Raw genomic sequence first — 16,665 nt, 5'->3', positions numbered from 1 at the left:
TTCTGTTGCTCTTGAGTTTAACTTTGAAACCTAATTTACTCATTTAAAATAATATTGATCTGAAACAGAGGATTTCCACTTTTACCTCTTAACTACTGGAAACATCAGTGTTAGCAGCAAAGGAAGATTATCTTGCCAAATAATACCTATAGATTGTCAAGATGGTCATGTTCTCTTGAACTCTTGGGCTTAGTCCCAAATTCATCTAAATTCATAGATTCTATAAACAGTATTGCCAAATAAAGATTTTTCCTTACATATATATATGCTCAAAAATTCTTAAAATAGAAGTTCTTAATATGTGAATGCATGCACATTTTGTAATTCTCAGCGTAAAAATACTAATGGCCACAAATGCAAAGACAGAAATGCTAGAGAAGACATGATTTTATTTAGTATAAGAAATAATTTTGAGCACTGGCTACAATTGAATTCTGAACTTTGTGTATTTCTTAGTTTGCCAGGCAAGACCTTTAGAAGCTTTATCCCTAGCCACCAGAAGTATAAATGGTTAAATTTTGCTGCTGAGTTATCTCTGTAGAACATCAGAAATACAATCAGTTAACTGATTTCTATCAGCTATATCCTCTTTGTAATTTATGTATAATCTTTTTTTTTTCTTTTAAAAGAACCATTTCATTATTTGCAAAATTCTTACGCATTCCTTTTAATGAAGTGCGTATTGCAAATGCAAACCTCTACTGCATGTAAGCATCATGATTACAATGAACACAGTTTTTGTGCAGCATTCCTCCCGAACTCTTCTGTGTGGTTAATTTTCTATTGCACCTGAAAAGTGACCTTCTGCAAGTTCTGCCTAGCCTACAGTGGGGGAACTATTTTGATCTGCTTCATACGGCTTTGCCTGTATGTGGGATGCAGCACTGAGGCTGAATACCTCTTTTGATGGCTGTATCTGTAGTCCTTCAGAACTGCAGACATTTTAAAAGTAACTAATAGCATAAACTACAGGATTTATCAGCTCACTATGGGTTCAGAATGTAGTAAAATACCTACCTTGCCTAAAAAGATTTCAAAAAGTCCTCCACCACTTATTGCTTTAAGGTATTTCTATGCAATATCTTAAAGTTTCTATGTCTACAGTGCCAAAACATTTTGCCTGCATCGCATTTTCTTCTTTCTCTTGTCAACACCACTGTTGACACTGTCACAGGCGTGACATTTCTCCCTCCTTCTGCAAAAGGCAACAAGAAAGCTTCACCTCATGTAACTTAAGAGTCTATGTTTTAGAACTTTTTCCACTTATTAAACATTTCAGACCGATCAGATGCCAAACCTAAATTGTCTCTAACAGTGCAGTTTAGTGGCACAGAGAGAGCAGCAAATCCTATTTAGCTCAAGGTTCAGTTTATGGTTCAGTATATGGCAAGAAGATATACTGAGGAGAAAATGTAGGCTGGGCTTCCCATTACTTGATGTTTCACTAAATTTAATGGCAGACAAACTGTTACGGAGCATGTAAAGAAATCCAAGTAACATTTACATTAATGTAAATTGAATTCCTCTCAATGGATTCTGTTGCAATAAACTATGATTAATACATGATGAATTGATGTATAAATGTTTGTGTTTCCAAATTTCAGAATTTCCCAAAGTCATGAAATGCGTAGCTGTATTATGCCATCTGGAAGTTTATTTACTTCAGAGCATTTAAGGCGATTATTACTAGGGTAAATTTTACCTGCCAGGAGTGAAAAATGGCTAAATCAATAAATGAATGGTAAAACGAAAAAAAGAAAAAAAAAAAAGAAAAAAAAAGTCATTTTCTTCCTGCCTTTATTCTCTCTTCTGTTTTAGTAGTGAAATAACAACAAAAGTAACTATCATGTTCAGGGTCTCTCCTCTGCCTGCAGTACTCTACATGAAGCAGCTCAGTGTTGCCTGATATTTTATTCCATAAATTATGTGTTCCAAGCACTCTACCATATTTCTGTGTTAAACCCTTCTTCACGAGAGATTGTAAATGCCATCATTTGGCCCAAAGTATTCAAAAGCAATTCCCTATTGGTTAAACATTATTGTAGTTATCTGTTTTTGTAGTTACTTATTTTTGTAGCTATTTGCATATTTATTTGGTTTGGCAGAAATGTTTGAGAGCGCTTCTCATAAAATGGATCCTCATTGTGCTGGATGATTCACACTCATAAAGTCAAAGAATGCATAAAATGAGAAAAGAGGTGGATACCGCCTACAAGTGGAGTACAAAATAAACTGAAGGTAGAAAAAGTTGGGCTTAAAGGAAAGGAATAAAATATGGAGTGAAATGGTTTTAAATTAACGGAGAGGAGATTTAGGTTAGTAGTTGGGGGGAAGTTTTTCACTGAGAGGGTGGTAAAGCACGGGTGTAGGCTACTCAAAGAGGTTGTGGATGCCCCATCCCTGGAGGAGTTCAAGACTCGATTGGATGGGTCCCTGTGCAGCCTGATCTAGTGCCTGATAGAGTGGGTGGCAGCCCTGCCCACAGTAGGGTTTGGAACTGGATGGTCTTAGAGGTCCCTTTCACCCCAAGTCCTTCTATGATGCTATGATTCTATGGAGTCTGCAAGCCTGTGCTGACTGCAGACATCTGAAGGGGGTCGGTTTGAAAATCTAGGTACCTGTCAAACTTCGTATCATTACTACTATATAAAGTAGTCAGTATTATTATTGTCTACATAACTAAAACAAAATTCCTAGTATTTATCATTCTGATTATCCCAATTCATGGCTTATTTTGCTAATAAGTGCTTACCAGGGTGGTAAATGAAGGATGCTTTAAATTAAAAAAATAGGTTTTTTTTCTGGCATGTGTCTTAATGTGCTGTGTGCGCTGCATGTGGCAGTGTGGTTAGATTTTGGGGACACTGCAATCATGAGGTCACTCTGTTAAATGGCGCTTTAAAAGTGCATGGTACTGATAATTTCATTTTTCTGTAGCATCTTTCTCTACAGGCATAATTACCTAGAAGAATGGCTTGGAGTGGGAGGAGGGTTAGGTACTGTTTTTTGTGGCTCCAGTTAAGCAAAACTAAAGTCAATAAGGCAGAAATAATGTTTAAATCTAGCAGCAGAGAGTACTGTCAGACTCACCGCCTCTTTTGGAAGTGATACAGGCTAGTAAGAGAGAGCATGAGTCTGGCTTGATTGGGCTAGCTCACTATTGAAGGGAGTTTTGAAGTTGCTTCAACACTGGGATTCATTGCCACCTTGGGCAACAAACACACCCTGCCTGGTCCCCTGTTACAGCTCAAGAAGAATCCCTGAAGAATGTGAGTCTAAAGTTTCCTTTTCCTGAACTCCATAACTACGTATAGGAGGACAGTGGGCTTCCCTGCACCATCCCTCCTAGGGGCAGCAGTGATCATTTGGAGACTAATGCCACTGGTGAGTGTAATGTGCACATGGGGGGTGTATGCTTCTATGTATTTGATCTAATTTGCAGAGCTCCATACATGCTGGGATGGAGTTAATCATCGTAGCAGCCCATATGGGGCTGCATTTTGAATTTGTGGCTGAAACAGTGTTGATAACACATCACTGTTTTGGCTGTTGCTGAGCAGTGATTGCACAGCATCAAGCCTTGATTTTCATCCCAGTCTGTTCCTCACTGAGAAGTCTGGGAGTGAGAAGGAGCTTGGATGGGGTCAGCCAGGACAGTTGATCCCAACAGACCAAGGGGATATTGCATGCCGTGTAACATTGCATTCAGCAATAAAAAATGAGGGAGGGTTTTTTTGGAAGATGGATGCTGTTTGGAGACCAGCTAGGCATTGGTCTACTCATGGGAGGCGGTGAGTGAAAGCCTTTGCATCACTTGTTTTTTAGGATGACAATTTTTAACACAGGCACATAAATATAAGCATCATCCAGGTCTGACGCAAAGGCCCAACCGCTTTTCTGAAATCTTTCCCAAGACAGCGTCCAGAAAAAAAAACCTGTTCTTTTGCTTTTAATTTGTAAAGGTCAGCTTTTATGAATCAGTAATAAGATCATCCATGAAAGCATTGTATGCAGTGCTGTTACAACAGAAAAAAATGCATAAACGGATGCTGGTATGATTCATGTGTTGAAGCTGCTTCAGCTCTGGCTCTACAAGCGTGTCAAGTAGGAAGAGACTTTAGCTAAGGGAGTGTTAGGTGCATAATAGTAAATATTAAAGGTTAAATTCTCTTAGCATAATTATATGTCTGATCATTTGAAAAACTATTTAATTACAGCTGGCATTATTCATCTGAATTATCTTCTTCAAAAAAAAAAAGTGCAGTAGGTTTCCCTTAAAACCTTTAAACTGACATACATAGAAACACCCCAAGCAGTCTTCATAGTGTCAGTTCAAATAACCATGTAGAATCACAGATAAAGTGAAAATTATTTAATTACCCTATTGGTTAAATATGGATTTGGAAGTCCTGAATTGAAACATTTTCTTGGTGCCAAACTGCATTAACAGTCAGCAAAATGACAGCTAATTGAGGCTTCACTAATAAAATATTAGAAGATATTAAAGCTGCCTTTATCAGGAAACAGATCCCTGGTGAAGGTGTCATGGCTCCTATCTCTGTAATATGGGATAGGATAGGTATTCAGGGTGCCAATCAAGATACACAGAACACACTTGTATTTGTGTTACAGATTTATATTCATCTGGTTTGGAGCTGTAATGAATCCTAGCCCAGTGACTTTGCAGTGGTTGAAAGAAGTTCAAAAGAGAAAAAAAATGATTACCCATTGTGGCTGAGGAAAGGAATGGCAAGTCACTAAGGTATCTTTCAAGTCAAGTGGTGGTGATCTTGGAAGGAAAAGAAGGATTATACTCAACCCTATTTGCAAACAGAAGCTGCCCTTTATAGTGGCAAAGTGGAGATTTATATTTTGTTGTGTATGATACCATACTGTGCAGAGAAATGCCTGGAAAAGGTTTGGTGTTTGGCACAGATTTCTCCTCAGAACTGTTCTATCAAATCAAGCAAAACATATTCAAATAGCAACAGTGTGTTTTGTAACACTTCAAGCCAAATGCTGCAATATAATATAAACCACATTGCAAAGCTTACTCGAGGGGGTGTGGCATGAATATTTTGCCCTCTGTGCCTTACCCTTCTGGTATGTCTCCTAATAGTAATACAATGCAAAAGGCAGCACCTTCTGTATACATACATATATAAATATATATATTTGTATGTATATATTTATATATACATCAATATGAACTTGTTTAAGGATAGCAACCCGTTCTGTAATCTCAGTACAAATACATGTATTTTGTTGGGTGCATGTAGCTTCAACCTCTGTGAAGCAGGCTGAGCACACGTTGTCAGGAGAGTGGGGGACCTGGGTATCTCAAAGGTTTTCATATTTTTTAGTCCAAGCAGTTAAATACTAATTTGGGTGTGAATAAGGGAAGTTCTTAATGCATGTAAAATGGTTTATGGGAACATAATAATGAAAATATACTTTTGAAATGCTGTGATTTTTTTGACGATAGAAATCAGAGTAATTCGATTACAAGTCCTCATCTGAATTTGGTCCTGGGATGATACTAAAACTTCACAGAAGTGTAGGATTGCATCACTGCAACTATTTTCATGTTCATGTTTCTTAACTTCTCTGCAAGCCCTTCAACTTTGTGGCATCTAAACAGTAGAGAGTTTCTTCTGGAATGAAGAACAAACATCCAAATGGGAAACAAGTGTGTTTTACTTTTTCATGAAGGTCTTGGTAATAGACACTCTCTGAGGACATGCTAAAGTTGAAGCATTCCCTCTGCTTGCAATACATGTCTTTCAGAAGGTTTATCTACAGATTTCAACCTGTTTTCACTTCTGCTTCTTATAAACAGTATATTTTCCAGATGTGTTCTGTGTAGCTACCTAGAAGAATTTGTACTGGCTTTCTAAGTCCATGCATTAGGATGCTCTGTTTATCTCTGCCCTTGCATCTTGCAATGATGAGTGCAAATCCCTGTTCACCTGGGGAAGTCTGAGGAAAAATATTTAACTTAATTATCTCCCTAGTGCTTGGGGACTGCCTGGTGTGAGAAGGGATGCCAAAGCTGTCTAGCTTTCCAGTTAAAGAACACTGAGTTATTCCATTCTCAGCAGATGATGTTTTATCATCATCTTCCTCCTCCACAGATGAGCAATATCCTGGGAACAGGCAAGAAGCAAGCAGATTATATCTTATCTTAGAGCATGCAGTGTTGGCTGGGGCTACTTGCCAGAATGTGGGGAGGCACTGCAACCCAGAGCTGCTCAGGGTACTGTCATTACGTATACCCCTTTCTAGCAGACAGGGGAGTCTGGCTTTCTTCCCATAGCTCCAGGCAAACCTGCTGCTTCTGGAGACATTTGACTCTGAGTTAACTGTTGGAATTAAAACTCCCTCCTTAACACTGAAATACTGATGTCGTGCTGGCACTCCACAACAGCAAATCATAAAATAAGCTGAGCAGACGTATTGCACGTGACAGGCAAGTAACTAGATTGAACTAAAAGAACGTGCTGTATTGCCATCCCTCCATGCCCATCTGCTGTCAGGAGAGAGCTGGTAGGTAAGCAGATTTAATTTCACTCTGTCTGAGCCAGGGTGGAGTAACCTTCATAGGAATATAAAAATGGATCCTTCCACCATGGCTGTGGAGTCTAACCTCAAGTATGGCTCTTAGTATCCAGAAGAATAAAATTATCTTGCTCAAAGCAGAAAGGGAATATATATCTGAAGAAAAAGACTTCAGTTTACTGTGGTTGCACTGTAAACCTATATGCATGTCCTTAGTATCTGTGAACCAGAGAATACTACACTGCAGTTACAAGTTGCCTGTGAAACCCTATTTAGAAGTGGATGAAAATGACTGCTCTGTGTATTCTCACAAGATTGGTTTCCATGGTGAATTTGAGGTAAGTATAGTAGTCATACTTCTAAGTTAAAAGGAAGGCAAGAAAGTGTTGCCAGCAGGAGCAGGAAGGTGATCATCCCTCTGTACTCAGCTCTAGTGAGGCTGCATCTCAAGTACTGCATTTGGTTTTGGGCTCCTCACTACAGAAAAGACATTGAGGCCCTGGGATATGTTCAGAGAAGGGCAACAAAGATGATGAGAGGTCTGGAGCACAGGTATTATGAGAAGCAGCTGAGTGAGCTGGGATTGTTCAGTCTGGAGAAGAGGACGCTCAGGGGAGGCCTTATAGCTTTCTACAACTATATGAAAGGAGGTTGTGGCGAGGTGGCCCACTTGAAACTAGCAATAGTACTGGGAGAATAGCTTCATGTTGCATCAGGGGAGATTCAGGTTGAATTGTAGGAAAAACTTATTTTCCAAAAGAGTAGTCAGGTGCTGCCTAGGGAGGTGATCAAGAAATGTTTAGTGGGGAAATATTGGTGGTAGGTGGATGGTTGGACTGGATGATCCTGGAGGTCTTTTCCAATCTTGGTGATTCTATAATTCTATCCATACATGTTATTAAAGTATCTTTCATTTATATGCTTACTACTCAAGTTTTGGAATCATGAGCAAATGACGAACAAATATGTATATTTATATGATAGCCATCAACATCTCCTAAACACAAAGTTATTCATGGAAGATAGCAAATAGTAAAACAAGAGAAAGGGTTGTGCTAAACAAGTTATATTGGCTATTTAAATGTTCATGTCACTCAGATTGGGATCCTTAAATTAGGTCTTTTAATTAATGCTGTTGGCTCTCTGTGGGCAGTCATTTCTGAAAAGACTTCTCTACTAGCTGTAGCCAAATGCCTCTGAAAATTAAAAAAAAAACCCTCCACTTAAGACAGAGTTCAAGTTCTTCTGTTCAAGAACTCACGTTCTTCACCAGTCCTATCTGTTTCTCTTCCTGATTAATCCTAGATTATCCCTCTTCTTGCATTTTACCACTCTGGTGCAGTTGTAGCCTACTCCTATATCTGGGTACTTGCTCAGCCTTGTGGTTTTCTGGGATTTCAGGTCACGTTGCCAGACAGCTATAGACCTGAAATGGTGAGATGTCTACACAAAATGCTTGTAATGGAGAGGGACTGGAGTGAAATAGACTACACTGTTTCTGAAGCCTTTCTAGTTAATGCCTGATTATGGCATCAGACAAAGATGTAAACAGAGAGGCTGGACAACATCCCTTTTTGAAAAGATTTCTAAAATCATCACTTTTAATTACAGCCTAATATATAGTCCTTATCTGAGTTCTTTTGAAGAGGGCTCAACAGAAGCAGAAACAGAGTCCAGGAACAACAAATAGACATACTATTCTGTCAGTAACTGTGCAACGAAGTTTCTGGGTCCAGTTTTTCTGTAATGCATGAAGACTTGAAGGTGATAAAATTTAGACTGTCCTTTAAAAGTTGTACATCCTTTGTGCTGTGAAGTGGCTTTGGAATCAGAACAGATGTGGGCTTCAGATCCACACTGGGCTAGTTAATTTCCTACTAGGGTCAACGGTTTATTTTCATTTCTGTACTTATTTCTTGCACGTAGGAACTTTAGTTGCTGTCAGATATTGCTTAGAGGAGCAGAGATAGAGTATCTTAGTGCCTGGGGAGTGCACAACAGTTAAGCTACTTGGTAAAAATCAATACTGCTAACTTAATGGCATAACCTTCTAAAAACACTTACTTCACCTCTGCTACATCTGCAATCTATGGCAGAATAATTAATATTACACTACTTGATCATCAATTTCATTCATATTCTAATGAATGACCTAGGACCAAAGAAGACTGTGAAAAAATTTCCACAGGTCTAACCATACCACTGCTGTTAGCATATATCCGGATTCTGTAGGGTTTACAGGATCCAACTTAAATTTAGCACTTCAATCTAGATCTCAAATTCTAGTTCTAAACCTTAAAGGCAGCTCAGGGACACTTGCAAACTGCTCATCATCACCTGAGTGCACTAATAGACCTTAATGGCCTTGACAAGTCTCACCTGGTGCTTCCCCACATCCCTGCCAATGAGTAAAGACCCCCTGTTCAGCTCAGCTCAGAGCTGTCAGACACTACCCAGCAAATAATGCCACTGAAGTGTGAGCTTCCAGCTCAGTGACATCCACGTCTGGCTACAGACTGTTGATCCAAGCCAAAACCTATAGAAGGTCTTCCTAGCCTGACCTTGAACCTACCTCATCATGTTGGAGCTGCTCAGTAATTGTGGGGTTGTATGTGATTTACTTCACCAGATATGATTGTAACCCTGGCCAGCAAATGACTTCCTGGCTTGATGCTAGTCCTGCCTTCCTGCCACCAACTTGCTTCACCATCTGGATCATTGGAGCTTAGATGCTATCCCTAGGTGTGCTCTGATCATCTAGCTAGTGGATGGACCAGGATGGACAGACCTGTCATGCTCTTCAGCTTCTGTCCCTTGGGGCATCCCTTATCCTAACTCTGATGAAGTCCACCCAGCATACTCAGTTCCAATAACAAGTATTTCCTGGTAAGGACTATGGTCCTGGCCCCACAAGTCTCACCAGCATTCAGCTGCACAATGTCCTTTCCAGTTTTTATAGTCTAAGAACATTATACTACCTAATAGTGCATGCCTGTCATTTAACTCCAAATGCCTCGCTGTTCAGTAATAAGCTCTAGTTTCTTTGGTCTCAATCTCCAGTACTCTGTATCTGATTATGTTCTAAATTAAAAAAATACTCCACTATTCTGTATCAGCACCACGCCCATTATCAACTGACTTCACTCTTCTACTGACTGCTTTCATCTCAGCCCCCAGTTCTTTCTGTGTAACTACAGTTTGACAGAGACTTGTGGGTACTTGGCTGGATACTTGAGGTTTTTTGATCGTAGTAATAGAAAGGAAAATGTTGGGGACCACCTAGCACAGTTCATTTCTTTGATTCCTTTGAATGATTAGTTCCCTGTTGTGACCAATTTCATATTTTTAATCATTTGTCTTGATGTGCCTTCCATTCCTAGAAATAGAACCAGAGCAAAGTTACATATAATAAGGGAAGTTGCAAAAATCAAGAATATCCAATTCTATTCTAAGAGCATAAGGGCTGACACCTGCTAAAGCTTTACTCTTGCAGCTACAGTTCCAGTCATGCTGTATGGAACCATTAGGTCACAGTCTGAACCAGTGATTGAGCACCTGGTGAGGGGACATGGGAGCACAAGTGCAAGCAATTCACCTATTTGATGGGAAAGGGTAGATCCAGGTTCCACCTGTCCTTAGCCTCATCTAAGAGATGGCAACTGAAAGGGAAGCATCTCTTATTGGAGATTGTCTCCTTTGGAAGTTTCCTGTGAGCTCTGATTCTCTGAAAGGGTAAGATATTTTTTTCTTTGTTACTGAATTGTAATTACTGCCTTTTTTGGGTGATCTAAGACTGGTTAAAGGCAACTCTATGAGCTGCCTCTTATTCCTACAAAAACTTTCTTAGGGGCTAGAGTTGATATAAAGCACCTTAAAAATCAAAACCTTTCTTTAAGTACTGTTATATGAATTGGAAAGCTGAATTTTATGCGTACAAACTTTTGAAGTAGTTAGTATTTGAGGGAAAGCAGATAGGAAAGAAATCGTTAGTGTGTTCAGATCGAAACCACAGGAGCATCATCTGCTCTACCAGTTGCTGGGATGTTGACCTTAATGTAACTACAATAACTTCTTCAAGCTGGGCTCTGTATTGCAGAGTGGGGAGAAATGTAATGTCTTTGAACTCTGCTTTCCACTCTACTTATGTTAGATGTATATTAGCTGCTCAGAAGGAAGAATTAGAGTGGAAATGAATATTGCATTGGGGAAAAAGATGGGTAATCAGCATTACAAGCATGCCTCTACTGTGACACAGTTAAATAGAAGTAACATTTAGTATCAAAGAGTTATTACTTTTGCCTACTTCCCTATTCATATACCATCTAGAAAAGCATTCTACAATGTCTCATAGCAGTACCTCACTTTAAAACTTTCAATATTAAAGGAAAAATCCAACATTTAAAAATAACAGATGGCTATGAAGTGAATACAGAGCTGTATTTCAGTCTTGGGGCTTTGTGGCAATTCAGAAGCCACTTGAGTTACATGCTCACGGTTAATAAAATCAGCAGAGCCACTCCAGTTAATTACAGCATTCTATTTGTTCTGTAGTTTCTTATCTTCAAGTTCCAGTAAGAAATGGATAAGACATAATCCCTCCAAAGATATTGTGCTGCCCTTTTTTTGCAAAAAAAAACAAATAAAGGAAAAACCACCACAACACTTCACAGCTGTAGACAAAATGTAAGTTCTGTTATGGAGTAAGAGATACACTTTAATGTGTCTTTCACAGAGCAGCTTAATTGACAGTAATTCCAGACTGACCAGATAACAAACGTTATATTGCTTCTCATAGAGGGCTAGTGAAATAGAGTACTGCCTTCTGCCTGGGGGAGGAAATGGGAGATGTAATGAGTATGTAGAAAGGGCTATTAAGGAACATGGAGCTGTCTCCAGTTTCTTTTAGTTTTTCATCCTGATATCACTTTATTCTCTATTTGTTGCCCTTCCCTCCCCCCATGTTTTCTGAAGAAAATGTGTAGCCAAATAGAATAGTCTGTTTTCTTGATGAAATAATTGAGGCAATGTAAAATAAATTCACCACACCAAGAAAATCTGGAGAAGTTTGAGCCCTTTTTGCAAGGAAGACTATAAATTATTGACTTGCCCTTTTTCTTTTTAATGAAAATACTAAGCTCTTGTTAGTACAGCTTCATTTCAGAAGAAATAAAACCAATGACTAAAAAACGGAATTATTACATCCCCCTCAAAAGCCTGTCCACTCTTGGCTCCATACCCCTTACAGGCAATGGATCAGCAGGAGTTTTCCTTTTGTTTCACTTGGTCAGGTCTGGACCAAGGTCTTCTCCTTAGATTGCAAATTCATAAGGCAGAGGAGAATGGTAGACCTACATACCCATGGATCAGGGACTTGATAGGGGAGATATGTGGATTGATCTAGGAAACAGCATTTAGGAAATACATCATGAGGATTGCTTTATTCCTCTATTTTTTTTTCCCCTTAAACAAGGTGTGTCTCTAGTTGAGAGCTCCTTCTCACTGTGCTTTACAGAGCAGCAAAAGCCCCCGTCTTACTCTTAGCTCTCCTTCCAGATAACCAAATGGTGTGCATGAAGTGTTTGGGCTATTTCTGAGCAAAATTTGTGCAATGAATTTATCCCTCTGCATAGTAGTACTGGCCTTTCTACAGTGAATTTGGCTAGGTTGTGAAATAATTCCTTGGCATAATGGATGAATATTTCAAAAGCCTTGACTGATCACAGGAACCATTCTACTTGACACACTAATAAAGGCAAATCTCACTTCCAGCACCTTACAAAACTACAGGAGGCATATTTGTGATTCTTTGAAAAGGAAACCCTGTGACAAATGTAAATAATTCACAAATGCTAAAACGTCTACTTCATCTAAATAATATTTTAAAGTGTGGCTGTATTTTCCATTAAAGCTTGTTTTAAAATGGTAAATTAATGTTATAGATGACTTCTAATTCATTAAAATTTGTAGAGTTCTATAACTGATGCTGGAAATCTTTGTATAGTAAAACCTACTGTGTGCTGAAGCTGGCATCTTCTACCCACAGTTACAGCTGTGGCATTGATGCCTTTGAAGTACTCGCAGCTGGGGCTGGAGCTCCTCCCTGCAGACAAAAAAAAAAAAAAAAAAAAAAACAAAAAAACCCAACCAACCTGCTAGCTTAAAACAGGCTTTAAATTTCGTGCAGCTTAGCTGGAACTTGACTTAAAGATTTGATTTGATTTTCAGTGCAGAAAGCTATTTTTGCATCTGCTTCAAAGGCAGGTGATACCACAACATCTCCAGTCTCAGGTGTAGTTAAAAATCTACTCTGACAGCAAAGGTAAGCCACCAGCTTTAAAACATAGGTTTAAATTCATTTTATTGCTGAGTGTCTGCTACATGTAAAGACCTTAGCTTAAATTTGAGCCTCTTTCCCATGCAAAATGTCATTTAATCAATGGCAGTGTTTCTAATGTATCCATCGCCCTTCTCTTTGAATATCTCTGCCCGCTGCTCAGCAGGAGTTTTTTCTAGAACAAGCAGAAAGTGAGCTCTCTGGGTTCAGACTCCTTGGTGCAAACCAGCAGGGCTTTCTGTTGAGCTGCCCCTACCTGAGAGCACTTCAAAGGAGGAGCCGCAGCAGGAGCCCAAGCTGAAACCGAAAGCACTGTGTTTTATCTAGCATGGGGGGTTTCAAGAGTCCTCAGCCTCGAGGGCAACTTGTTCATTTAAAAAACATGTTTTTAAAGTGGTGTGTTATATGGCTGCTGTAAGACCTTGAAGAGGGTAGTTGTAGCCACATATAGTTTTCGATATGCTGCTTTCCTTCTGGTCAGCTTTATGAGAAAACAAAATAGAAAAAGGAATGAGCCTGCTCTTTCAGGAGTGATGAAATCCCTATTTTAATGCTGCACTCACAGAACAAGAGAATGTGGAAAAGTGAACTGCAAGGGTTGCTCGTTCTTTTTAGTGTTCTTTTATTATGTACAAAGTCAGTGCCATTTTAAACATTGTTCTCCTTCTCAGTATTCCTGTTATTTTTCATCGAGTTATGCCTTTACTGCTTAGGCCAGATGATGCTGCAGTGTGGTTTGAAGAGATTTGGGAATGTCTGCTTGAGGATGAAGGAGTATGCTGACTTTAACAGCTTAAGCTCATGGACTTAAAGGCGTTAACGTATTTACTTTCCATTGATTTCCATATTAGAGGAAATACATGGATTCATTTTTCTTCAGTTAGGAAGGAAACACATATGCATCTCTTTCAGGATTTTGTATTACATTTTTATGTTGTTTTTTTATGAAGTTTTTATGCAGGGCATCTAAAGTAAAGCAATCAAAACAGAGCCATCTCCAAAACAAATGAACTATACGTGGTATTAATGCAAAAAATTGATTACTTCTTTTCCAATCAAGCATTTGTTACCATGTAAATAATTTGCCCCTGAAAAAAACAAAAAAAGAAAACCAAAAAACAAAACAAAAAAACAGATTTGAAGATCTAGTTTACAGCACAGCCTGATTCTTGATCAGGTACCACAGGAGGAAGAACTGAAGAATTTGCTATTCAGTTGTGTAAAAAATTAATGAACTTAACCAAATTTTGTATCAGTTCTTACAGCTAAAAATGTCTACCAGGAGCCAGGTCCTCATTCAGTGACTGTGATACTATTGCATAAAACTTATACTGCTTATTCTCTCTCCCTCAGCCACCTGTATTCTCATAATAAAATTGTGATTACTTTTAACTGAAATGGATGAATTTCACTGCATGTGTGATTCAGAAAATCAATTATAAAGCTACAAGTAAGGTATAGGAAATGTTGGTAGATTAATTTTCATGTTGCCAGTATTCTGTGCTATTTCTTTCTGAACTTTGCAGTACCTGGCCTCCTGTAGCAAAAACAGTGGAGTGTGGTGGTGGGACCTGAAAGAGTTGTATTACAAGCATGTGTGAAAGTATTGTCAGATGGCATTGCCAAGATTATTTTCAGCATCTGTCTTCACAACAACAGAAAACAGTTACATGTAGCAGGAAGAACTTATCTGATTTAAATGAATACAATCTGATTTCACTAATCTTTTTCTGGCGATAATTAGCACGTTGTTCAATTTATTTTAGTAGCAGATTAGTTTGATTCTATCCCTTGCCAGAAATGCAACCAGATGCTTTGTAGTAACAAAATATCTCTAATAGGAGCCACCAATGTTCTCTATAGAGACAATTAGAAAGCTATTAATACCTATTTATTAAGTGGAAAGTAATACTACCGTTTTAATATTGTACTTCTAAACAGAATTTAGCATTGCAAAAGTCACATACAGAGAAATTAGTCAAAAAAGGGCCAAATTGTTTGGTAGAGGCTTTTCTGATTTAAGAGCGCATTTGGTTTTCATGCAAGCATGAGCCAAGAGGCAGCCCAGTGAGGTGGGTTGAAGGGGCTACAAATCATGAAACCAAATGTTTTACATCATAGTAGAAATTACCCTGCTAGAAGAAAAATACACTGATAAATGGGCTAATCCCTTTCTTAAAATCCATTTCTTAAAAGAAATATTTTCAAATCAGAAGAGCATAGGAAGAAACAATGGCAACTCACAGCTGCTTTCCTTTGGGCTCGAGCTAGCAAAATGCTGAGATGGTTGCTGCTGTAAAGAAATTTTTTGCCATTGCTCGATGCTTCACAAAGCTATCTGGAGGTCAGTGATGGTCTCAAGTTGATAAAATGCTGCTGTTTGGAGTTTCCTGTGGATGGCTAGCACACAAAGGCACCAATCAGCACTATGAGCACCAGTTATCTGCACATCTACCTCAAAGTGAGAGAAGACAGCGCATTCTCTTACTCATCTACTTTAACCTGCATTTGATAATTCTGTTTAGTTTCACTGCTGTTTCAAATCTTAGCAAGGAGAAAATAAGTTTCTTTTGATAGACAGCTGCTCAATTTTAATGGGGAAAAAATGATGATTCCTCCCTTTTTTCCTCATTTCTCAAGCTGTTCAAAGAGCTGATAATTTATTTTCAAAATGTGTAACTATTTTATTATATAATTCTCAAGAGAAAAAATATTTTGGGAACAATGTGCTTATTACACTGGCTTCTTGGGATTTCGGTGGATTTTCATACCTTTATATAGACAACAGTTGTGTAGAATGCAAAGAATGTTTTTCCTTACATTTTAAGCATAAGACCTATGTCTGCTATTTTAAAAGATATGTCTAGAAGTGTATTTAAGAAAGGATATATATATTTCTGTTAAAATTGACATACTGGAAAAAAACATAGAAAAAGTCTTAATACTGATGTGAGAGAAAGCTATAGATCATGAAAATGTCCACACATACTATAACATAAGCAGTGATGTCCAGCATGACAGTGTGATAACATTTGAGAGGATCAAGCAGTTAGCATGCATGGGACACTCACAGTAGTATTGCCTCAGTAAGTCTTGGTAATGTTACTTCCAAAATGAGTATTCCTGCTGTAGGCTGATATTCCCCCCCCCCCCCCCCCAAGTACAGCTTTGCTGCAGGTTTGTAGTTATCAGCCAAAAAATTTATCTGAAAATCTGCTCATTGTCCAAGAAATCAGTTTAAAATAGAGTGGGTTATTCCAACTCTCAATTCGTTTAGCATATGGCATGAAAACAGTAGAGATTTGGCTGTATGTGGAAATTGTGCTATGCTTTATTTGAGACTTTTATGAAAGCATTTGAAGCCATACAATTTACAGTACTGTATGTATAAAAGAAAACTCAAAATTTTGCATGAAGTAGTCATTGTGGCAGATGGACAATTTCATAATTACAGACTCCACAGTTATAGAGTCTTGATTTAGCAGAAACTAGATTCAACAGGAGTCTTCCTGTTCTGTTTAATTTTTCTCGAAGGGGACCGATATGAACCTTATTTTACTTGTAAAGCAACCTGAAAATTCAAGTGTTTATTTTTCCCCTCTCCTTACTCTGGTACAGGTGGTCCTACATATTCAGGTTAAAGAAATTAATTGCAAGAATTACTGGGAAGAGGTGCAATAGTGGTGATGCTACAATCTCTGTCCCATTTGCTACCGTCCTTTGTAGGATGGACTCTGTTATGTACTGCAGGAATAATTCCTCTGATGTTTATC

General features: G+C 38.5%; 1 protein-coding gene across 1 annotated transcript in view; it reads right to left on the bottom strand.

Moving 5' to 3' along the window:
* CLNK (cytokine dependent hematopoietic cell linker) overlaps window positions 1–15,229 on the bottom strand; it is a 50,081-nt gene extending 34,852 nt beyond the window's left edge. Inside the window, exon 1 of the mRNA XM_048942147.1 lies at window positions 15,137–15,229. The gene's annotated coding sequence lies outside the window, so the exon portion shown is untranslated. The remainder of the gene's footprint in view (window positions 1–15,136) is intronic.
* Window positions 15,230–16,665: the final 1,436 nt, after the last annotated feature.

Source organism: Lagopus muta, chromosome 4, assembly GCF_023343835.1.
Source record: "Lagopus muta isolate bLagMut1 chromosome 4, bLagMut1 primary, whole genome shotgun sequence".
Taxonomy (NCBI): Eukaryota; Metazoa; Chordata; class Aves; order Galliformes; family Phasianidae; genus Lagopus; species Lagopus muta.
This window is presented reverse-complemented; position numbering and strand designations above follow the sequence as displayed.